Below are 24,492 nucleotides of genomic sequence, written 5' to 3' on the forward strand. Positions count from 1 at the left end.
TAGGTGCCTCTTGTAGGTAATCAGGTGTCACCATAGTCACCTTTTAAGTCCATGAGCCTCCTTCATGCACATTTGCCCAGTCCAATGGTAAGTTCTGTCGTTCTATTATGGCTTTGATTCTCATCTTTGCTTTATCTTTATTGTGAGGAAGTATCTAACCTTGCATACTTGATTTGCATGATTGTATTGGATTTTGTTCTTGTAGACATACATGTTCATATAAACACACACGCATACACACGCACAATGAGAGAGACACATAAATGTAGATTTGGGATTTCAGTTGTTATAATTGAACTAGCTAAATGTGAGGTTCAAATTAAATATTACCAGCTTGCTAAAAGCAAAGAGGTCAATATAAGGTTCACCAATCATTCCTTTCTAGCCCTTCAGTCTTAATATTTGTTCTTTTTGATACAGAGTTAAGTGAAGTCCAATCATAGTCTATAGGATGTAATTGAATGTATAGTTAGGAGAAGTTCCTGTATAAGATTGCTTTCTATTTATAAACCATATTACGCAAAGGACTTTGGAGTTGAATATTGTGGCGGTCAAATGTAAATCATGTTTTCCCTGCCTTAGATAATGTATCAGTCTGTTTTCGTTCTCATTGATTCTTGGTGGTCTGGGATGGATATGATGTATATTTTTTGCCATGGGAGTTTACAACATCTTTTATTGCTAGTGTTGCTTGTTACGATAGCTGTATCTGGTTCAATGTCTAAGGATTTGTGAGTTGATGTTAGAGTAGGAACATCTGGGATATCTTATTGCAATTTAATAATCAAGTTGGGTAATGAAGACTTCATGCTTGTAGTAATTACTATTCCATGCTTAGATCCCTTGATCAGTTAGGGACTTAGGGTTGTGTAAAATTCCCAACTAGTACAAATGATGACCAAAATCTGGCTTATGCATAGATGTATTACATCCTAGCCACTGAAGAATCTACCCTCCTATGTGTTTCTCACATTAATTGGGAGTTAGGGTATAAATCAGAATTCATCAACTTTAATAGCCACTGTCCCACTATTACCTCAAGGATTAGTTCTTTGGTGTCTCCTGTGGCTGATTTTTGGTACCTAGAGATTAGTAGAGTTTGCCTGTAATATTACATGTGGTTTTAAAGATTTTGAAGACTTGTATGGTTTTAAGATTTGAGCTAGTTTTACATCAGACTAAAGCCATGTTGTATGCTCCAAGTTTAGTATTCTAATTTTTCTGGTTGAATGAGCAATTTAGAGGGAGGAGAGAGCGTTTTGGTTAGCTAAAAGTTTGAGATTATGCTGACCCACATTAGAGGGGAACTGAAGAGCCTAGAGCAAGCAAGCAGATAAAACCATGCAAAAGATATCATGCAAATCATACCTTTCTCGGCCTTTTGGCTAAGATCAAGTGTAGTATCTGTTCTTATCAGTTTAATATCTGATACGTGGGCCAATGGCCCACAACGATATTAAATTAATTTTTTAAGGGGGAAAACCCACTGCAGTTGCTTGCAACTGGGGTTTTCGCTCGTCGCCCATGCGTTGCACTATTGCACGGGCCAGGCGCACCCCACTAATTAGATTAATAAATTTAGTACTGTTTGATGTCTGATATTGATGTAATTATGCGTTTAACTAATCAAATTTTGAATGTAATTGCATCAACCATATTTTAAATGTGACTGATGGTTACTGCCAACAAAATTATTCTGCTCGCAATTTTAACTGTTTGATCAATGTTTTTGAAGGAGGAAGGTACACCATAGATGCAAGCATCTGGGGCTTTTGTTCGTCGCCCATGTGCACGGTCCAGGCGCACCCTACCAAATCTCTAAATAAATTATACGCCAAATGATCCATACATGTTACAACTTGTGTATGATCTTCCTTCTGGTCTAGCACTCGTGAGTAAATATAAACCGCCAAAAATATCTCCACGCCTAAGGTGTTGCCTACGGCAAACGTTTTACCCTTGGCGACTTTTACGTCAATGCTACTCTGTGCACGCGTTCCTATGTTGCGTAATAATTTTCCTTCTGCACATCTCAAAGTCGTGGCTATCATTCAACCCCGCTACATCCACGGACCCACACTCACTGCACCAACAAAAGCATCGCCGCACAGTCCAACCAAAAATCTGGCAGCTCTTTGCCTGTGTCAATGTGATAAAATTGGCCACGATTCTCATAACTGCTACAAATGGTTCACTTATACTGTCCTACCCTGCACACCCGCCGAGTTCCGAATCGTCCTCAAGCTTCGGCACATCTCAAAGTCGTGGCTATCATCCAACCATGCTACATCCAAGCATCCACACTCACTGTACCAACACAAGCATCGATTGCCCACACCAATCAAGTGATGGCAGATCTTTACCTGTCATTGTGAATAAATTTGCCACAATTCTCGTAACTGCTGCAGTTGTTTCACTAAACACTGTTCTCCGACCCTGCATACACGCCAGCTCCAACCCGTCCTCAAACTCGTCTATGGTCCCTTTCCACCTAGGGCTAGTGTTGTGGGCTGCAACTGGGTAATTTATTTAAAACGTCGTGCCTAAAGGTTTTTTAAATGCTACAAAGATTGTTTACTTGCCAAGGGTTTCCTTCAAGAAAGGGCAGATCATTTTGAAACTTTCAGCCTTTTTAATCAAAGGCACTAAAATCTGGTTTGTACTTTCTCTTGTGTTTACGGGTGGATGGTGTGAACAACACCTTGAATATGAGAATCTCTGAAATATTTAACATTACTCAACTTCCTAGCATTTCTGATTAGAACTGTCCTGACCATGTTTTGAAATTTGAACGCGTCCTCTATGAACTTAAACAAGCCCCATAGGACGTGTGTTCAACAAACTGCATCAGCTTTTCATTGATTGCACGTTTTCGTATTTTTCCATCTCATACATTCTTGTTTATTCAGTCCCTTACGTATCCTTTTTTGTATGTTGATGATATAACTGGCACTGATATTGATCCCAAGTTCATCTCTATCTTCACCACTCAACTTCACAACCGTTTTGGTCGCTTAGATTCTGCTTAGTTATATATACACATCCCGACTCCCCTGCAAATACCTTACTTTCCCCCTTCATAATAAACATGGAGGTGACACCAAGAAATGGATATACACATGTATGCGATTTTGGTCATCTACTTATCAGTTGTGCCACGTTTTATTTTGAGGAAGCAGCTTCTTCTTTAAAATGGAAGTTCCAATGCCTATAACAGTGTTGGATCATGAACTATTTCACATGAATACTCATTTTATGAGTTCATGTGACAGTGTTACTAATGTCTGGAATTAGAAATGTGCACAGTGGCTGCAGGTAGGGATAATCTCCATCTTTATGAGGTGGAGATGACGGGGCTCATTTATTCAGACCTTAACATTTTTTTTTAATTTTGTCATCGAATAAGCTCTAATCATTATTTCTAACTAGGTTTACATTAGAGTAATAAGCATCTGATAGTAGAATACTTGAGCTAAGATTGTGAGGTAATGGTGGGAATGTTTGAACGATAAATTTTCCAATTTCCCTGCTTTATACGATGTCTCAAGAAAATACAAGCTAATTCTTATGACAGAACAGATAACACAGACGTCATAAAATGCAGCTGCCTTTGTTAGGTACTAGGTACCCTGAGGTTTGTTGGATTGTGTGGGGCTGTAATTCTACGAATACGGGAGAATGGAGATAAAGACTAATATTGATGTAACTAATTTGTAAGAAATGTGGGATAAGGAGCAGGAATAAGTTTCCAAATGCCAACAAGTAATAAGCTAATTTGTCCCACATTGATAATTTATGTACAAATCTTTCAATTCATATATCACGGTTTTCATGTATCTACTGTCTCTTCGGAGACATCTGATAAAATTGGAACGATACAGAGAAGATTAGCATGGCCCCTGCGCAAGGATGACACGCACAAATCGAGAAATGGTCCAAATTTTTTTGTCGATCACTCCTTTTTACTTGTTAGACACCTTCTTATTCAAGTTGTGTTATGTGCTTACCGTTTCTTTTTGATGTCTCTTCATGATTCTACCATGTTGTGTTTGTTTATATTTGGTGAAGTGCAAATAAGTAGAATGCAGTAGAATGCAAAAGAAGAGAAACACAAGAAAAGGAAATAAGATGATAGGCATCGGAATTCGAGTAGTGCACAATTCCATGATCATCCAACTTCCAATTTACCTCAATGACTTTCTTTGGTCACCTCTTGTAGGTAATCAGCTCCTGCAGGTGTCGCAACAATCACCTTTTTAAGCCCATGAGTCTTCTTCATCACGCATTGACCCATCCAGTGTGTAAGTTATTGTGTCATGCTTTTATTATTTTCATATTATCTCTGTTTTATCTTATTGTGGGAAAGTATCTAACCTTGCATACTTGCTTTGCAGGATTAAATTGGATTTTATTCTTGTAAAGTGTAAACACACTCACACAACCAGAGAGACACAATATTTAGATTGGAGATTTCTGCTGCCAGCTGAATGTTACTTTGTGAAGTTCAAATTAAATATTACCTGCTTTGCTAAAGCAACGAGGTCAATATAAGGTTAGACAATCATTTCTTTTTTTCTTTTTTTTTGTTTTTTTGAGTAAAAGCCAATCATTCCTTTTTTCTAGCCCTTCGGTCTTAATATTGTTTTCTTTTCGGTTACATAGAGGTAAGTGAAGCCCATGTTCACTAAGGTCTGTAGACACGTCCGTTGTACCTTACTAAATTGTAGCTAAGATGTAATTGAAAACATGTTTAGGAGAAGTTCCTTTTAAAGATTGCTTTCTAATTTATAAACCATAATAAATATTGTGCCGGACAAATAAGCACTAAGTTTTCTTTGCTTCACTTTAGATAACACACCAGCCTGTTTTTGTTCTAATTGATGCTTGTAGTGTGGGGACTGAGGAAGGTTTTTTTCCATGGGAGGTTTACTGCAGATTTTGTTGCTAAATAAGTGATGCAATTATGAATAGCTCACAATCCAATATTAAACTAGGACATAATTATATCAAAGCATTAGTCAAGCCCATTGAACCTCCTTGTACTAAGCCTACTAAACATGCTGATTATGGCTTGAATAAAGGAGATCATCTTCAAATTAGACTAAACCTCAACATGGAAGCATGGCAAGATTATGAGAAGGCAAGAGAAGACCCCCCAGCAACTTACAAGCAGAACAGAAACCCATACAAATGCGCACAAACAGCAGAACAGCAAATACATCAAACTGTCTGCCAGCTCACCTTGCAAGCGATGGCGAGACTAGCCTGGTGCACGTTGGAGCATGAGAACCCAAGGGATGGCATCTTTAGACATGAAAGAAGAAGCCAACACTCAGAGTTAGCACAGAGAGTCCTCACAGAGCCCACAAGATCAGCTCCAAGGTCGCGTGTTCGCCAGCTGTTTGATAGTGGCTGATTTCAGAATACTTAGTTATTTCATGTTTCTGTTTTAAGTTTCTTATTTTGCGCGTGATATATAATAAGGCACGGGGCTAGTCATGATTGTTAGACACTCCAACTAGCCGTTGATCGCTCTCTATAAAAGGACATCCTCATTGTATCATTCATTCAGTTTTTTGGTTAATGAAATTTTCATTCAAGTAATTGGTGCAATTACAAACCTGAGTGTTGTCTTTGTGATTGAAGCAAAGAGAGGATTCAGTCATTTCCACGAGAGTTAAGAGAGTGAATCTTGACTTGAGTGTGAGGAGGAGGCCAGGGACCGAGTGAAGGTTCATTATCTCCATCCACGACATAGAACCATTCATCAGAATTGTTCTTGTCATCCTACTGTTTTCATACAAAACAGGAGGTTTTAGTTTGTTCTGTGTATGATCAAGAGTGTTCTTGGCAGCATTCTTGGAAGGATTAAGTGGCTTCTTGGATCATTCCATCCCATACTCGCATCAACTTGGTATTAGAGCCGCGTTTCGAGGAGGGATACGATCAAGAGGAGTCGAGAAAATCAGGTAATAGAGGGCAATATTCACGTTCTTATAAGGGTGATCTGGAAAATCAGGTATTGTGCAATTTTTTTCAATTTTCACAAATCCAGGTACGAATTCAATCTCATAATCTCTTAAATTCAATTTTTCTTTGTTAATCAGTCATTTGTATTCAAGGATTATAGAATATATCTGATCATTGTATGAATTTGATTGTGGAATACAATTTCTGAAAATCTGATTATCGCATGATTGAATGTGCATCAATTTGATTTCTGAAAATTTGTTTTGAGTCATTATACATATCAGATTCTGTCGACTAAATCATTTGAATTCAATTCTTGAATGTCCTGAATGAATATTTGTTGAAATTTGATAACAATTGCGATTTAAACATTCGAACAATAGTCTTCGCTGAGAAAATTGGTAATATGCGATTTTGATTCTTGTAATTCGATTTTTTTTTATTGTTGTGAATGTGATATCTGATTGAAATTGAATAAGAATTGTGGTAAATCATTGAATTTTACATTTGCTTTGAGGGAAAATTGATAAGAACAATCTGATTTGTGAAATCTGTTCTGAAAAATTAGGGTTTAGCGCCTGTGCTTTCGTTTTCGTTTCTGAAAATTTGTTGCCTTCTTGTTGCTGGTATTGTTGTGATAAAAATAAGATGAACACCGATGAGAAACTTGCTAAGATGGCCTTGACTATTCAACAGCTTGTACACTCAGTAGCTAGAATTGAGATGAACCAACAAGAAAGGGTAGTGCCTGCACCCAACCATGAAAGAACCACAGAGGACAAAACCCTTAGATTAGATGTTTCTGAATTTGGGGGAACAACACGCAACCCTGAGGATTACTTGGAATGGGAGGCTGGACTGGAGAGGTACTTTGAATTCAAAGAAACCTCTGAAGAACAGCAGTACAAGCTAGCTAATAGTGTGATGTTTTGAAGTATCCCACATGAGAAACTTTTGAAATATTTGTCATATATATAAAAGTGTACCAAATCTGTGAAAGGTACGACCTTACTTGAACAGGATCTGTTTTATAGGCTCGTACCTCTACAGCTACCGTTGATCTAGGTCATTTGGTGCTGTAGAGGATTGTTTCCTAGTACATCTGTACCGGGGGTGATTGCACAATGTTTTGACAGACGAAATCTTTTTTTATTTTTGCTGCAGATTGAACTGAAACATTGGTTTGCTTTCTTTTTTTTTTACTAAATATACAGATTATTGTTGTTTTCGATTGGATCTAGAGATGCAAATTTAAATGAATGTAAAATTTGGAGGTGGGAAATTAGTAACAGGAACAACGTTATTGAGATTGTCCTATCTGGTGGTTGTTTGTTTTGTTCTTGGTGGAGCTTCCGTTGTTCATAACATTTACAAACCTAACCTTGTAAGCTTCTTGTCCCTTTTTTTGTTGCATACCATGTGTTTGATATTATGTCTTAAAGAAAAAAAAGTGAGTTTTTGTTCAGATTATGGGTAATTTAAATTTATGTAGTGCTTGAATAAATAGTTTTTGATGTAATTTAGCATTTATGTTCTTGGCTGTATTATGATGTCTCAGGATTGTGCTGAATGTGTGTAAGAATAGGTTGTTCTATGATAATTTATGGTACTTTATTCATCATATTGTGCGATTAAGGTTACATGTCTGGTAGATAGGGCTGTGAAAAGTGAAAAAAGATAACTTTCAAATGTTAGTACAAGTAATGACCCCAATCAGGGTTATGCTTATGTATCTTACTATTTGTTCTTTGGTGTCATACTGTCATCTGGTTGCCTTTTGGTACCTTGAGATTCGTGGAGCGTTGTTGTACATATTACTCATGCTTTGACGGGCTATTGTAAGGGCAAGCCCGGTCCGCTACTCGCCCAAAGCCGCCCATGAATACCTCTAGTTAAAGAAGACTATTATAGTTGCAAGATTGAGCAAAAAATCACATCAAATTTAAACCATGTTGTATGCTCTAAAGTCAACTATTATAGATTTTTTGTTGGATGAGGAATTTGAAGGAAGAAGAGAGAGCATTTGGTTAGTGAGTTAGTCAAATGTTTGAGATTGTTTTGGCCCATATCAAAAGCGAACTTAAGAGCCTAAAGCCAAAAAAGTGATAAAGTCTTATTGAATTTTGATGGGCAAGTCATACCTTTCTCTGCCTTTTGGCTAAGATCAACAATATTACCCGTTCTTATCAAAAGAGAACTTAAGAGCCTAAAGCTAGAAAACTAATAAAGTCGGGTCGAATTGTGTGTGAATTGAGCAATTACCTTAACAGAGGTGAGTGAAGTGCACTGAAAATTTTCATATTAACATGAAAGGATTATAGGTGAGGGTAGTCAAAATTGTTAGGTGTTGAACAATTTGATTATGTTAGTGATACCAACAAGTATTGTGATTCAAATGTAGAATTAAAATAATTTATAGACTAAATATCTTATTATATATTTTTATTTATTTTTGGGGTGGGATCCTTCACCCCACTTATAGCTCCATCCCTGTGGGTTAAGCTTTATCAGCAATTTTTCGACATCTAACCCCGAATTTCATCTAGGGGCAATTTTTCGACATCTAACCCCGAATTTCATCTAGGGGAGAGCCACTAATGACATTGGGCCTGGGGTAACGAAAGGGCGTCATTGCATTTTTTTTTCAACATATTCCAACTGAAATATGGAAATCCTTAAATTTGAAGAAACCCAAAAAGAACTTTGGAATTTGAGAACATAAAACCCAAAAAATTTTCTTATGGAGTGCGATTATTTTGATTTTCTAAACCTTGCAACAAAAATCAATTATACGATTAAGGATTCAAGATAATAACAACCCATTAACTCCTATTAAGAGATTAGAAACTTGTATATACGTATATGTGTGTCAATATAACATGTAACAACCTAGTACTAGTGCATTACAGGTTACAAGAGTGTTTTTCCCTTAACCAATTTGATTTTTCTTAATTTCTTTCTTTTTTTGAAGACTTTACGTATATTGTTTTTTTAAATTTACGCATCAGATGTATAAATTAAGTTTACAAAATAGGTAAATTTGTTGAAATATAATTTGTAATATTCTCTAAAATAGACAATTGTAATTACAGAATATTTGTCAATCTAATTCCAACAAATTTACATATTTTGTAAACTTAACTTATACATCTGATGTATAGATTTAAAAAAGTTAAAACACCTCTAATTTTCCTTTCATTTTCTTCTACCCAAGTTAAAGAAATAAGGGGGCTACAATGGTATTTTAGGCTAAGTATAATTAGACATGTATGATGTATCAAACCCTAAAGTTTTTGCTGATAAAAGTCTGACCGAGTTGCCAATTAGAAGGAGCGATATTCAAAGAAGTAGAAGTTCTACGATCACTAGCTGTGACACGAAAGGAGAGTGATTGACCAATCAAAACAACATTTGCTTGCCAATTTTGGCCCCAATTGCGGGTCATGCTCATCCACCTTGTTCTTGAACCCTTCACACTTGCACTCACTATATCACCCGGACATGCCACGTTGGTTATTAATACCAAGTTGAAGTAACGAAAACCGTTGATTGTGAATCTAATTCCTCCCTTCTTTGTGCATGGCACCCTACAAATTCAAATAATATTGTTTTATAAATATTATATTGTATATTGAAATATGACTTGAGTAATTTATTTCTTTCTTGTACGAATAAAATTGCTACTATCCTCATTAAATAATAAAAATAAAAAAAAAATGAAATTTAGCAAATTATTGAGTTAGGGAGCCACTTATTATACTCCATTTTTTTTATCTAGTACAATAGTTATGTGTAACAGTGTAAGTATGACACACGTGTGTGGAATAAAACCTTATTTTATTACTAATGATACAAATTACTTATATTATTCTATACATTTATTTTTTTGTGAATTTATAATTTTCATTCAGAGAGATTTTTTAATCAAGTTTTTGAGAGATATTCCATATTGAAAACAAAATATATTCATATGATATTTTGTTAAATTCGTCTTAATATATAGTTTTAATTAAATATGTTTAATGCATATCTAGAAATATTAAGGTTAAATTTTCTTTGACAATTTTTTTAAAAAATAGTGGACAAAATATCATACGAATATATTTTGTTATCAATATTATACGAATATATTTTGTTAAATTCGTCTTAATATATTGTAGAATTTGCTTGTAATACTACATGTGGTTTTAAAGATCTTGGAGACTTGTATGATTTTAAGATTTGAGCTAGTTTTACATCAGACTAAAGCCTTGCTGTATGCTCCAAGTTTAGTATTCTAATTTTTCTGGTTGAATGAGAAATTTAGAGGGAGGAGAGAGTGTTTTGGTCAGCTAAAAGTTAGAGATTATGTTGTCCCACTTTATACGGGAACTGAAGAGCCTAGACCGAGCAAGCAAGCAAATAAAAGCATACAAAAGATATTAAGCAAATCATATCTTTCTCGGCCTTTTGGCTAAGATCAAGTGTAGTATCAGTTCTTATTAGTTTAATATCTGATACGTGGGCCAATGGCCCACAACCATATTAAATTAATTTTTTAACGGGGAAAGCTCACTGCAGTTGCTTGCAACTGGGGTTTTTGCGCGACGCCCATGCGTTGCACTATTGCACGGGTCAGGCGCACCCCACTAACTCGATTAACAAATTTAATATTGTTTGATGTCCGATATTGATGTAGTTGCTGCTTTCTAGATTAATTATACATTTAACTGATCAATTTTTGATAAATTACTTGCGAGAATTAGGCTATAATGAAATACTAGTACAAGTTTGGTAATCAGGGATTGCCATAATTGCATCACCAAAATTCTGCTCGCAAGTTTAGTAACTGTTTGATCTGTGTTTTTAAAAGGGGAAGGTACACCACTGATGCAAGCATCTGGGGCTTTTGTTCGTCGCCCATGTGTTGCACTATTGCATGGGCCAGGCGCACCCTACCAAATCTGTAAACAAATTATACGCCAAATGATCCATACATGTTACAACTTGTGTATGATCTTGCTTCTGGTCTAGAACTCGTGAGTAAATATAAACCGTCAAAAATATCTCCACGCCTAAGGTGTTGCCTAAGGCAAACGTTTTACCCTTGGCGACTTTTACATGAATGCTACTCGGTGCACACGTTCCTATGTTGCGTAACAATTTTCCTTCGGCACATCTCAAAGTCGTGGCTATCATTCAACCCCGCTACATCCACGGACCCACACTCACTGCACCAACAAAAGCATCGCCGCACACTCCAACCAAAAATCTGGCAGCTCTTTGCCTGTGTCAATGTGATAAAATTGGCCACAATTCTCATAACTGCTACAAATGGTTCACTTATATTGTCCTACCCTGCTCACCCGCCGAGTTCCGAATCATCCTCAAGCTTCAGCACATCTCAAAGTCTTGGCTATCATCCAACCATGCTACATCCAAGCATCCACACTCACTATACCAAGTTACCAACACAAGCATCGATTGCACACACCAACCAAGTGATGGCAGATCTTTACCTATCAATGTGAAGAAATTTGCCACAATTCTCGTAACTGCTGCAGTTGTTTCACTAAACACTGTTCTCCGACCCTGCATACACGCCAGCTCCAAGCCGTCCTCAAACTCTTCTAATTGCAAATAATAACCGACCCTAAACAATGACATAACCATATTTGATAAATCTCCTAATTTTGGTGGTGTATATTAGCTTAATTGGTGCATTTTAATTACTTACATTTGTATTGTACTTTATTAATTACAACACATTCCTTAAACATCTATTCAATATTTTCATTGCTTGTGGACTCTAAATCATTCATAACAAAGATTACAATAATCATACACATATATAATAAGCCTTTTGACTGCGGTAAAATAATATTATGAAGACAACACAATTTTCTTAAAGCAAGTACGGCATCCTCTTCTCTGCCTAACCCAATTTCAAATGTTATTATTTTTTCTTGGACAAATATAATCTGTTTCCCATTTGTAAAAAAAATAATTACCATCCTTCAAAGTTCAAACTAAACACAAATTATATTAGATATAACTAAAAATAAATGATGATAATTGAAATTACAATAGCGTACAGGCCAATTCGAGTATGAATAAAACTTCTCTCTAATGTTGAGACTTCTTCTAACCATATGTAGTTTGATATTTAATTGGTGATAACATTTCAAAGTTTTAGCCTTGGAACCTCGAAAATTTGAGGAAGAGCTATATAAGTACTGCGCAGAGGCCATAACTAAGGGGGGAGAGATCAAACAGAAAGAACATATTGATGAAAGTGATTAAAAAGGGTTAAATTAGTGAATTAATTTAATCTAATTTACTTTTATTCAAAAAAGGACAACTGGTGATTTAAGGTTACAAAATCTAAAGCACCTTTAAAAACAAGAGAACGAATGATGAAGTATTTAAAATTAATTATTTATTAAAAAAAGTGTTAAAAGTGTAAAATACTTATATTTTAGTTAACAAAAACATCACTATTATCTCCTAATTTAAATTTTGCTATTTTTTTTTCTTTTTAAACTATCATAATAATTTTGCTATATTTTTTTTTTGTAATTTATATTCTTAAAATTTTCATATATAGATTTATATATATATTTTCATTTCATTAATATTTTTCTTTTTAACCAATTTCATTGTTAAAGTAAAGGAAAATTTGTATATGTTAATTTCAATTATTGCTCATTGACTCAAATATTCTAAACGGAGTATTATTTAGCTTTGTATACCTTTAAATATTGGTAAACTTAACCTTAAGCACTATACACATAATTTTCATCCAACTATTTTTTTAATATTTTGAGTCAATAAACAATAATTAAGGGTATATTTGATTAAGTATCTCATCAATTAAAGACATAAAGGGGGTGTTTGTTTAATGGGAATTGGGTTGAGAATTTAAGGTTGTGATTTGAATTAAACAAAGTACTGTGTTTGTTTATAGAGAATGAGCAGGAGACTTTTAAATCTCAATTCTCCATATCTTACCTTTTGATGTCTTTGGGAGTAGGTGGACGTTTGTGGTGAAATTTGGATTTATTAGAAAATGATACTTTTATCATTAATAAAATGAAAGGAACGAAGATATGCGTAAAGATAAATTGGTAACTTTGTCGCTATTTTTTGATGATTTTCTTTTTCATTTTAAAATTTACAGAACAAAGACATAAAATATTTTTTCTCACAATTCCCATTCATATTTACCAAACAGAGGATGTATTAGTAAATAATGGTAATTTGTAAATTTAACAAATTACTTTTATTTTTATATGATACGATTTAATAGAGTGAGAATTTTATGATTTTAATTTATCTTTTTTGATTCTGTTTATTTTACTACTTCCTCCTATTCATGTTACTTATCCCATTTGCTTTTGTCACTATTCACTAATCTTTTTTAATTTGCATTTTATTTTTAATCTATAAGTTAAATTATTGTCAAATAAGATTTTCTTTTATTGAAATTATTGTCAAATAAGATTTTCTTTTATTGGTCTCAATGCAATGATTATTAGTATCGACTTTTCATAATTTTTAATTAAGTATAATTAGAGATATTAAAAGTAGAAATATTACCTGAAAAATATAAACAATAAATAAAACAAGTAAAATAAATAGAAAGAAATATTATTTATTTATTATGATTTACAAATCACTTAGGGGGTGTTTGCCATGAGATATTGGGGTTGAGACTTGACTTAAACAAAGTATCATGTTTGTCTATGGGGAATGGGTATGAGACTTTCTCACCTTTTAATGTTCTAGGTGTAGGAAGACATTTAAAACGAGACTTGAATTTGTTTGAAAATGACAATTTGGCCATTAATGAAGTTAAAAGGACAAGATATAATAAGGGTAAATTGGTAACTTTATAACTATTTTTAATTAATTCCATTTAATTCTAAAATTTTACCAAACAACGATATAACACATTTTTTTCTTAAAATCTCATTCCAAGTCTTACATATAAGTCTCACAATTCTCATTCCCCTACGCCAAACACCCCCTTAGAATTTTTGTACCACACACCAAAAAATAGGGGTGTTCAAAACCGGGTACCCGGTCGACCCGGATCCAGAAATATGGGTATTCAGTTTTTCGGATACCTAAAAATACAATTTGATTTCGACCCGGATGAAACCGGGTACCCGGATTTCGGATACCCAGTTTAATTCGACTCGGACCCGGATATCGATTTTATTAGAATGTTGTTTTTTATTTATTTTTTTCGTTCAACAATGCGTTTTTTGTCTCTACTTTTTTTTGAAAATTTTTTATATAAAATTTAAATACCAACTCTAAAAAATCCGAATCCAATTTTAAAACCGGGTAAGCTATCGGATTTTAGAAACCGGATAAATAAATAGTACTTCTATCTCGGAGTAAACCCTTTAGCATGCCTCGTATCTTGTTCCCTCCAAAATACTGCTTGACAAGACTAGACTTCATATACAACCGCTAGCAATTTGATAATTGTTGTCTTCCCAAAGCATGATCAAAACCCAAAAGTAAAACCCGCTTGAAATCACAAAATCATTCAACATATTTTAATCGTTCATCACACATTACTCGTCGTCATATTTCGATTTTTGCCCATCAATTTTCTGGCTCATTTTTACGATTTTTGATTCTCATAATCTGGGTAAGCCACCGCATTTTTACTCCTTTTCATTCCGTTTATGAAAGGTTTTACTGTTTTTTTTCATCAATCTTTGACGAATTTGGTTGGAATTCATGTGCTTCATTGCTAGGTTTCGTGTGGGTTTTGATCATCAAGTTGGTGAGAAATTTTCAATTGAAGGGTTTTGCGTTTCATTTCGTGTGCCGAAGGTAAGGATAAAATAATTAATGTTGTATTCATTGTTGTTTTTGGATGAAGCTTCGTGTTGATTCATTATTACACACCAATTTAAGGGTTTTTCTTTGATCCTTTGATTATTATTCTTTTTTAATTTGGTTGAAGGCTGGAAACCATTACAGACAAGGAAGTGTGAGAACTAATCCTTGCTATACATAATGGGAATTAAGCCCCTGAAAGTGAAATTAGCCATTAGTCTACAGTCTACTCTTGATTATTTGATCCTTTGAATTTTGATACAGATTAGGAAGGAGATAACAATTTGATGAAAGAAACAGAATATCATTTTATTCATTAAGAACTGGAAATGTACCGGAGGCTACTTATATAATAGCCTTAGGAACAAAAAAAAAAAAAAAGGACTAAACCATAGTAAAGAAAGGACTAACAATGGTAAGGTATTAATGAAACAATCCATATCCTTATCAAATTTGAAAAAAGGGTATAGGCGTGTAGCTGTTCTATTAATCTTTAATGGGGAGATAAAACAAAATAACAAGTTCATGGATAAGATAAAGATAAAAGTATAATATAAGTTTGCGTGTTCCTATTTGGGTCTAAAATTGGATCTAAGTGTTAAAAGTAAATTAATTTAGAGATTTAGATTCGACATTAAACTCTAATTATGATTTAAATGTAAAATCTAGTGTAATTGAATATACATGTTTTAGGAGAAGTTCCTGTATACGATTGTTTTCTATTTATAAACCACTATACACAAAGGACTATGAAGATAAATATTGTGCCGGACAAATGTGAACTAAGTTTTCTTTGCTTCACTTTAGATAACACACCAGCCTGTTTCCCTTCTCATTGATGCTTGGAGGGCTGGGATTGATGCTGTTTTTTTTGCTGTGGGAGGTCTAAGCCTCTAAGGTCCAAGGATTTTTGAGTTGTAGCTTGTAAGAATAGGATATGGAATGGATTTCTTATGGAAATTTAATCATTGTATTGGGTAACGAAGGTTGGGTAAAATTTTCAACTCCTAGTACAAATGATGACAGAAATCTGGCTTATGCATCAGTGTATTACATCCTAGTCACTGGAAAAAACCTACCCTCCTATGGGTCTCTCACATAAGCAAACAAACCATTGGGGTTTAGGGTATGAACCAGTGTTCATTATCTTTAATAGCTACTGTTATCTCATGGTTAGTTCTTTGGTTTGTTCTGCGGCTGATTTTTCGATACCTTAAGATTAGTAGATTTGAGCTACTTTTTCATCAGACTAAAAACCATGTTGTATGCTCCAAGTTTTGGAATTATAATTTTTTTGGGTTGAATAAAGGTTTTGGAGGGAGAAGAGGAAGGATTGGATTAGCTAAAAGTTTGAAATTGTGTTGTCCCACATTAGAGGAGAACTGAAGAGCGTAGAGCAAGCAAGCAAATAAAAGCATACAAAAGACATTGGGCCACTCATACCTTTCTCGGCCTTTTGGCTAAGATCAAGTGTAGTATCTGTTCTTATCAGTTTAATATCTGATACGTGGGCCAATGGCCCACAACGATATTAAATTAATTTTTTAAGGGGGAAAGCCCACTGCAGTTGCTTGCAACTGGGGTTTTCGCGCGTCGCCCATGTGTTGCACTACTGCACGGGCCAGGCGCACCCCACTAAATCAAATGAATAAACTTTTGACAAATGTCTATTTTTGTTGTTATTGCTGCATAGAGCAATTTTGGTAAGTTTAATTTGGTGTTCATAGTGCAAAAAATGCATCTGCCCGCAAGACTAGAGAAGCTGGCAGACCTATGTTATTAAACTTGCCATAAAAAACATAGGTCAAAGAACCCGTAAAAGAGGATCCATATTCCATGCCAATCTTGGAATATGTGGAATTGAAACGACAAGTGACAGCTTGTAGTTAATCTTTGCTTCTGCCTTCAATTCGTGACTCGTGATACTAGTGCATGCATTCCTATGTTGCTCCACATGATTTTCTTTCGGCACATCTCAAAGTCGTGGCTATCATTCAGCCATCACCTGCAGTCACCAACAAAAGCATCAACCGCACTCACCGACCAAAAGACTGGCTTATCTTTGCCTGTGTCAAGGTGATAAAATTGGCCACGATTCCCATAGCTGCTACAAATGGTTCACTTACACTGTCCTACCCTGCATGCCCGCCGAGTTCCGATACGTCCTCTAGCAGTCAAGCTTCAGCATGTCTCAAAGTTGCGGCTATCACCCAACCACGCTAAATACTAGCATCCGCACTCACTGTACCAACACAAGCATCGCTTACACAGACCAACCAAGAGATGACATTTCGACTTTCGACCATAGATCAATATGCTGTTTTTCATACCAAAGATCAATATCATGCTTCTACTATTAAGAGAATGCTACTATCCAGTAGTTGTCGAAACACTTGCATGTGATTGAAATAGAATGCTACTATCAAGTAGTTATCACAATCTTTCAGATGCGTGCCTATTATTGTTCTTATTGCACTGTGAAATAAGCATCTTATTAATCAACGTTTGGAAGTTTCTTGCATGTTGATTTTATCATACATTTGTATGTCATTTGTACTGTTTATTGACGAAGTCCAGAATGTAAGTTGCTTTGTCATGCTCTGTTCATTTTCATATATACTTACATCTTTTTCATCTTTACTGTTGGAATACACCAATCCTTGCATAGTTGATTTGCATGACTGGATTGAATTTTGTTCTTGTTCTGATCACGTATGACATATGTACACACAACATTACACAGCCACACACATAGATACACAGAAAGTCAGAAATACATACTTAATATTCAGATTTAGGGTTGCAGTTTGCATAATTGAACTAGATAAATGTGAAGGTTGAAATTAAATGTTACCAGCCTGCTTAAGGAAATGAGGTCAATATGATTAGGACAAATGCTTATATCAAATTTGCTCTGCAGTTTCTGATTATGATGGAGCTTACCACCCTTTTTGTTGATACTAGAAAATCTCTTTTGATGATATGATCTATATCTTCTATCTTATTGAAGTAATAGTGTAATACACATTCATAAAGGAAAGCTGATAGGCCAATTATGTGTTCACCTGTATGCTTCCTTTTGGCATTGGTGTTGAGGGAAACACAGCTGGTATTGTAATTTTCGATAGTTTAGTTCTATTTTTATGCTTTGCAATGTATTTTTTTAGATAATTTGTTCATTATTGATTATATTATTAACATTATTTCTATTTATGTTACTCAATTTTGCTTAATAGCATAGGAATTATTTTTATCATCATCATTGTCATAGTAATTGATTTTATTTTTGTTCAATTTAGCTTAATAGCATAGGAATTATCTTTAAAGTTCTAGTAGATATTCATATTAGTAATGCAAGCATTTATTTACCCATTAATTCTATTATCGTGATGTTTTCAATTATACCACATCGGATAAATAAGAAGCAAATGTCATATTTATAAGCATCTACCAAACATTAGATGTTACGACCTTACTTGAACAGGATCTGTTCTATAGGCTCGTACCTCTGTAACCTTAGGTTCTAAGGAGACAGGAAACCAAGTCTGGTGGATGAATTATAACCGTGCGATCAGAGTGTGATTAATTGCTTCTGTTGATCTAGGTCATTCGGTGCAGTAGAGGATCGCTTCCTAGTACATCTGTACCCAGGGATGATCGCACGGTGTTCTGACAGACCAAATTTTTTTTTATTTTTGCTGCAGATTGAAATTTTTATTTTTGCTGCAGATTGAACTGAAACATTGGTTTGCTTTCATATTTTTACTGATTATACAAATTATTGTTGCAAAATAAAGTTTTGGGTTATTTATTTTTGATTTGAAACAGAGATGCAAAATAAAATGATGAATGGAAAATTTGCAACAGGAACACCGTCGTTGGGATGGTCTTGTGTGGTGATTGTTTGTTCTCTTCTTGGTGGAGCTTCCATTGTTCATAACATTTGCAAGCCTAGCCTTGTGAGCTTCTTGTCCTTTTTTTCTGTTGCTATTTGTGATTCGGAGGGTTTGGCTAGAAGCACAAGTTAAATTTTGGGCTGTATTTTTTTGGTATAGAATAAGGATAATGTTCTTTGAATATTCCCAACTATGGATTTTTCTAATGATAATAATTTTAGGTTATTTTTCAAAAGTAATCATAGTTCGACTGAGTAAGGGAAGAGAAAGAGGAAGAATAAAACAATGTTGATGGCTGCTGCAACTTCTACATCATCCGCACTCCGTGTCAGCATCTTTATATGTGTGCAAATAAGGAACTGAGAAGTGAGAAGGATCCTGAATCCTAGTGTTATTTGGACTCTGCTAAAGGTATAGATTCTTCTTAGTTATATATACACATCCCGACGCCTTTGCAAATACTTTACTTTCCCCCTTCTCATTAGGTATCTGTGTGAAAGTGTGAGGTAACTGAAGAACCCAAAAGAACAGTAGATGTTTATTTTCTTGAAATTTCAGTTCAATGGAAAGCATACATCCGTACTTTGTACGATGTCTGAAGAAAATTCAAGCTAATTCTTATGACAGAACAGAGAACACATGTCATGAGATGCGGCTGCCTTTGGTACACTGAGGTTAGTTGGATCGTGTGGTGGAGTAATTCTACGAATACCAGAGAACGGAGATGAATAATATGGATGTAACTAATTTGTAAGAAATGTGATATGGAGCAGCAGTAAGTTGCCAAATGCCAACAAGCAATAAGCTAATTTGTCCCACACTGATAATTTAAGTGCAATTCTTTCACTTCATATGTCACGCTTTTCCTTTAGATGTCTCCGAAACATCTGATAAAATCAGAATGATACGGAGAAGATTAGCATGCCACTGCGCAAGGTTGACACGCACAAATTGAGAAATGGTCCAACCTTTTTGTCATTCTCTACGGCGCACCACATCCTACTTTTTACTTGTTTCAGACACCTCTTCCACTCAAGCTGTGTTATGTACTTACCGATTTCTTTTTTGTCTTTTGATGATTCAAGCATGTGGTGTTTGTTTATTTTCAATGAAGTGCTTTCTGTCTGATTGATGTCGAAAAATTAATGGCTTTTGTGAAATTCTTTTTTGTTTCCCAGAACATTATTGCAGAGGAGTTTGGAATGTGCAATGGAGGTCAGACTCACAGTTACGGTCCTTACGGATTAAGTTTCAGAAATAAGAGGTAATAAGAGATTAAATAAGAAGAATATCCGATGGATAACTGAAGAGAGATTGCAAAATAAGAGCGAAATTCAAGAAAAGGAAATGCGATGATTGACATCGGATTTTGAGTACTGCAGAACTCCCCAAAATGGTAATATACTGTTTCTTTGATCATCCAAATTCCAATGTACCTCAATAAATTTTTTTAGGTGCCTCTTGTAGGTAATCAGGTGTCACCACAGTCACCTTTTAAGTCCATGAGCCTCCTTCATGCACATTTGCCCAGTCCAATGGTAAGTTCTGTCGTTCTATTATGGCTTTGATTCTCATCTTTGCTTTATCTTTATTGTGAGGAAGTATCTAACCTTGCATACTTGATTTGCATGATTGTATTGGATTTTGTTCTTGTAGACATACATGTTCATATAAACACACACGCATACACACGCACAATGAGAGAGACACATAAATGTAGATTTGGGATTTCAGTTGTTATAATTGAACTAGCTAAATGTGAGGTTCAAATTAAATATTACCAGCTTGCTAAAAGCAAAGAGGTCAATATAAGGTTAACTAATCATTCCTTTCTAGCGCTTCAGTCTTAATATTTGTTCTTTTTGATACAGAGTTAAGTGAAGTCCAATCATAGTCTATAGGATGTAATTGAATGTATAGTTAGGAGAAGTTCCTGTATAAGATTGCTTTCTATTTATAAACCATATTACGCAAAGGACTTTGGAGTTGAATATTGTGGCGGACAAATGTAAATCATGTTTTCCCTGCCTTAGATAATGTATCAGTCTGTTTCCGTTCTCATTGATTCTTGGTGGTCTGGGATGGATATGATGTATATTTTTTGCCATGGGAGTTTACAACATCTTTTATTGCTAGTGGTGCTTGTTACGATAGCTGTATCTGGTTCAATGTCTAAGGATTTGTGAGTTGATGTTAGAGTAGGAACATCTGGGATATCTTATTGCAATTTAATAATCAAGTTGGGTAATGAAGACTTCATGCTTGTAGTAATTACTATTCCATGCTTAGATCCCTTGATCAGTTAGGGACTTAGGGTTGTGTAAAATTCTCAACTAGTACAAATGATGACCAAAATCTGGCTTATGCATAGATGTATTACATCCTAGCCACTGAAGAATCTACCCTCCTATGTGTTTCTCACATTAATTGGGAGTTAGGGTATAAATCAGAATTCATCAACTTTAATAGCCACTGTCCCACTATTACCTCAAGGATTAGTTCTTTGGTGTCTCATGTGGCTGATTTTTGGTACCTAAGATTAGTAGAGTTTGCCTGTAATATTACATGTGGTTTTAAAGATTTTGAAGACTTGTATGGTTTTAAGATTTGAGCTAGTTTTACATCAGACTAAAGCCATGCTGTATGCTCCAAGTTTAGTATTCTAATTTTTCTAGTTGAATGAGCAATTTAGAGGGAGGAGAGAGCGTTTTGGTTAGCTAAAAGTTTGAGATTATGCTGTCCCACATTAGAGGGGAACTGAAGAGCCTAGAGCAAGCAAGCAGATAAAACCATACAAAAGATATCATGCAAATCATACCTTTCTCGGCCTTTTGGCTAAGATCAAGTGTAGTATCTGTTCTTATCAGTTTAATATCTGATACGTGGGCCAATGGCCCACAACGATATTAAATTAATTTTTTAAGGGGGGAAGCCCACTGCAGTTGCTTGCAACTGGGGTTTTCGTTCGTCGCCCATGCGTTGCACTATTGCACGGGCCAGGCGCACCCCACTAAATAGATTAATAAATTTAGTACTGTTTGATGTCTGATATTGATGTAATTATGCGTTTAACTAATCAAATTTTGAATGTAATTGCATCAACCATATTTTAAATGTGACTGATGGTTACTGCCAACAAAATTATTCTGCTCGCAATTTTAACTGTTTGATCAATGTTTTTGAAGGGGGAAGGTACACCATAGATGCAAGCATCTGGGGCTTTTGTTCGTCGCCCATGTGCACGGGCCAGGCGCACCCTACCAAATCTCTAAATAAATTATACGCCAAATGATCCATACATGTTACAACTTGTGTATGATCTTCCTTCTGGTCTAGCACTCGTGAGTAAATATAAACCGCCAAAAATATCTCCACGCCTAAGGTGTTGCCTAAGGCAAACGTTTTACCCTTGGCGACTTTTACGTCAATGCTACTCTGTGCACGCGTTCCTATGTTGCGTAATAATTTTCCTTCTGCACATCTCAAAGTCGTGGCTATCATTCAACCCCGCTACATCCACGGACCCACACTCACTGCACCAACAAAAGCATCGCCGCACAGTCCAACCAAAAATCTGGCAGCTCTTTGCCTGTGTCAATGTGATAAAATTGGCCACGATTCTCATAACTGCTACAAATGGTTCACTTATACTGTCCTACCCTGCACACCCGCCGAGTTCCGAATCGTCCTCAAGCTTCGGCACATCTCAAAGTCGTGGCTATCATCCAACCATGCTACATCCAAGCATCCACACTCACTGTACCAACACAAGCATCGATTGCCCACACCAATCAAGTGATGGCAGATCTTTACCTGTCATTGTGAATAAATTTGCCACAATTCTCGTAACTGCTGCAGTTGTTTCACTAAACACTGTTCTCCGACCCTGCATACACGCCAGCTCCAACCCGTCCTCAAACTCGTCTATGGTCCCTTTCCACCTAGGGCTAGTGTTGTGGGCTGCAACTGGGTAATTTATTTAAAACGTCGTGCCTAAAGGTTTTTTAAATGCTACAAAGATTGTTTACTTGCCAAGGGTTTCCTTCAAGAAAGGGCAGATCATTTTGAAACTTTCAGCCTTTTTAATCAAAGGCACTAAAATCTGGTTTGTACTTTCTCTTGTGTTTACGGGTGGATGGTGTGAACAACACCTTGAATATGAGAATCTCTGAAATATTTAACATTACTCAACTTCCTAGCATTTCTGATTAGAACTGTCCTGACCATGTTTTGAAATTTGAACGCGTCCTCTATGAACTTAAACAAGCCCCATAGGACGTGTGTTCAACAAACTGCATCAGCTTTTCATTGATTGCACGTTTTCGTATTTTTCCATCTCATACATTCTTGTTTATTCAGTCCCTTACGTATCCTTTTTTGTATGTTGATGATATAACTGGCACTGATATTGATCCCAAGTTCATCTCTATCTTCACCACTCAACTTCACAACCGTTTTGGTCGCTTAGATTCTGCTTAGTTATATATACACATCCCGACTCCCCTGCAAATACCTTACTTTCCCCCTTCATAATAAACATGGAGGTGACACCAAGAAATGGATATACACATGTATGCGATTTTGGTCATCTACTTATCAGTTGTGCCACGTTTTATTTTGAGGAAGCAGCTTCTTCTTTAAAATGGAAGTTCCAATGCCTATAACAGTGTTGGATCATGAACTATTTCACATGAATACTCATTTTATGAGTTCATGTGACAGTGTTACTAATGTCTGGAATTAGAAATGTGCACAGTGGCTGCAGGTAGGGATAATCTCCATCTTTATGAGGTGGAGATGACGGGGCTCATTTATTCAGACCTTAACATTTTTTTTTAATTTTGTCATCGAATAAGCTCTAATCATTATTTCTAACTAGGTTTACATTAGAGTAATAAGCATCTGATAGTAGAATACTTGAGCTAAGATTGTGAGGTAATGGTGGGAATGTTTGAACGATAAATTTTCCAATTTCCCTGCTTTATACGATGTCTCAAGAAAATACAAGCTAATTCTTATGACAGAACAGATAACACAGACGTCATAAAATGCAGCTGCCTTTGTTAGGTACTAGGTACCCTGAGGTTTGTTGGATTGTGTGGGGCTGTAATTCTACGAATACGGGAGAATGGAGATAAAGACTAATATTGATGTAACTAATTTGTAAGAAATGTGGGATAAGGAGCAGGAATAAGTTTCCAAATGCCAACAAGTAATAAGCTAATTTGTCCCACATTGATAATTTATGTACAAATCTTTCAATTCATATATCACGGTTTTCATGTATCTATTGTCTCTTCGGAGACATCTGATAAAATTGGAACGATACAGAGAAGATTAGCATGGCCCCTGCGCAAGGATGACACGCACAAATCGAGAAATGGTCCAAATTTTTTTGTCGATCACTCCTTTTTACTTGTTAGACACCTTCTTATTCAAGTTGTGTTATGTGCTTACCGTTTCTTTTTGATGTCTCTTCATGATTCTACCATGTTGTGTTTGTTTATATTTGGTGAAGTGCAAATAAGTAGAATGCAATAGAAGAGAAACACAAGAAAAGGAAATAAGATGATAGGCATCGGAATTCGAGTAGTGCACAATTCCATGATCATCCAACTTCCAATTTACCTCAATGACTTTCTTTGGTCACCTCTTGTAGGTAATCAGCTCCTGCAGGTGTCGCAACAATCACCTTTTTAAGCCCATGAGTCTTCTTCATCACGCATTGACCCATCCAGTGTGTAAGTTATTGTGTCATGCTTTTATTATTTTCATATTATCTCTGTTT

At 35.5% G+C, this 24,492-nt stretch overlaps 1 long non-coding RNA gene and 8 other non-coding genes across 12 annotated transcripts in view; all 9 read left to right on the forward strand.

Moving 5' to 3' along the window:
- LOC130803548 (uncharacterized) overlaps positions 1 to 24,492 on the forward strand; it is a 29,891-nt gene that overhangs the window by 4,092 nt on the left and 1,307 nt on the right. The window contains exons 4-9 of one of the 4 annotated variants that reach the window (XR_009039926.1): positions 4 to 87; positions 1,736 to 4,301; positions 4,395 to 4,552; positions 19,883 to 20,100; positions 20,172 to 20,242; positions 24,364 to 24,445. This is a non-coding gene — a long non-coding RNA (uncharacterized LOC130803548). Of the gene's footprint in view, positions 1 to 3; positions 4,302 to 4,394; positions 4,553 to 19,882; positions 20,101 to 20,158; positions 20,243 to 24,363; positions 24,446 to 24,492 lie in introns of all 4 variants that reach the window. The other 3 variants (XR_009039924.1, XR_009039925.1, XR_009039923.1) reach the window with 3 other exon arrangements.
- LOC130804893 (U2 spliceosomal RNA) lies at positions 1,365 to 1,561 on the forward strand. The gene has a single exon (XR_009040074.1). It is a non-coding gene; the product is annotated as a U2 spliceosomal RNA (small nuclear RNA).
- Positions 3,843 to 3,945, forward strand: LOC130804913 (U6 spliceosomal RNA). Its single transcript, XR_009040092.1, has one exon. It is a non-coding gene; the product is annotated as a U6 spliceosomal RNA (small nuclear RNA).
- On the forward strand, positions 10,403 to 10,599 carry LOC130804895 (U2 spliceosomal RNA). Its single transcript, XR_009040076.1, has one exon. It is a non-coding gene; the product is annotated as a U2 spliceosomal RNA (small nuclear RNA).
- On the forward strand, positions 16,248 to 16,444 carry LOC130804892 (U2 spliceosomal RNA). Its single transcript, XR_009040073.1, has one exon. It is a non-coding gene; the product is annotated as a U2 spliceosomal RNA (small nuclear RNA).
- Positions 18,275 to 18,487, forward strand: LOC130804932 (small nucleolar RNA U3). The gene has a single exon (XR_009040110.1). It is a non-coding gene; the product is annotated as a small nucleolar RNA U3 (small nucleolar RNA).
- On the forward strand, positions 19,579 to 19,677 carry LOC130804917 (U6 spliceosomal RNA). Its single transcript, XR_009040096.1, has one exon. It is a non-coding gene; the product is annotated as a U6 spliceosomal RNA (small nuclear RNA).
- LOC130804894 (U2 spliceosomal RNA) lies at positions 21,519 to 21,715 on the forward strand. Its single transcript, XR_009040075.1, has one exon. It is a non-coding gene; the product is annotated as a U2 spliceosomal RNA (small nuclear RNA).
- Positions 23,997 to 24,099, forward strand: LOC130804914 (U6 spliceosomal RNA). Its single transcript, XR_009040093.1, has one exon. It is a non-coding gene; the product is annotated as a U6 spliceosomal RNA (small nuclear RNA).

The sequence above is a fragment of the Amaranthus tricolor genome, chromosome 17 (genome assembly GCF_026212465.1).
Source record: "Amaranthus tricolor cultivar Red isolate AtriRed21 chromosome 17, ASM2621246v1, whole genome shotgun sequence".
Lineage (NCBI taxonomy): Eukaryota > Viridiplantae > Streptophyta > Magnoliopsida > Caryophyllales > Amaranthaceae > Amaranthus > Amaranthus tricolor.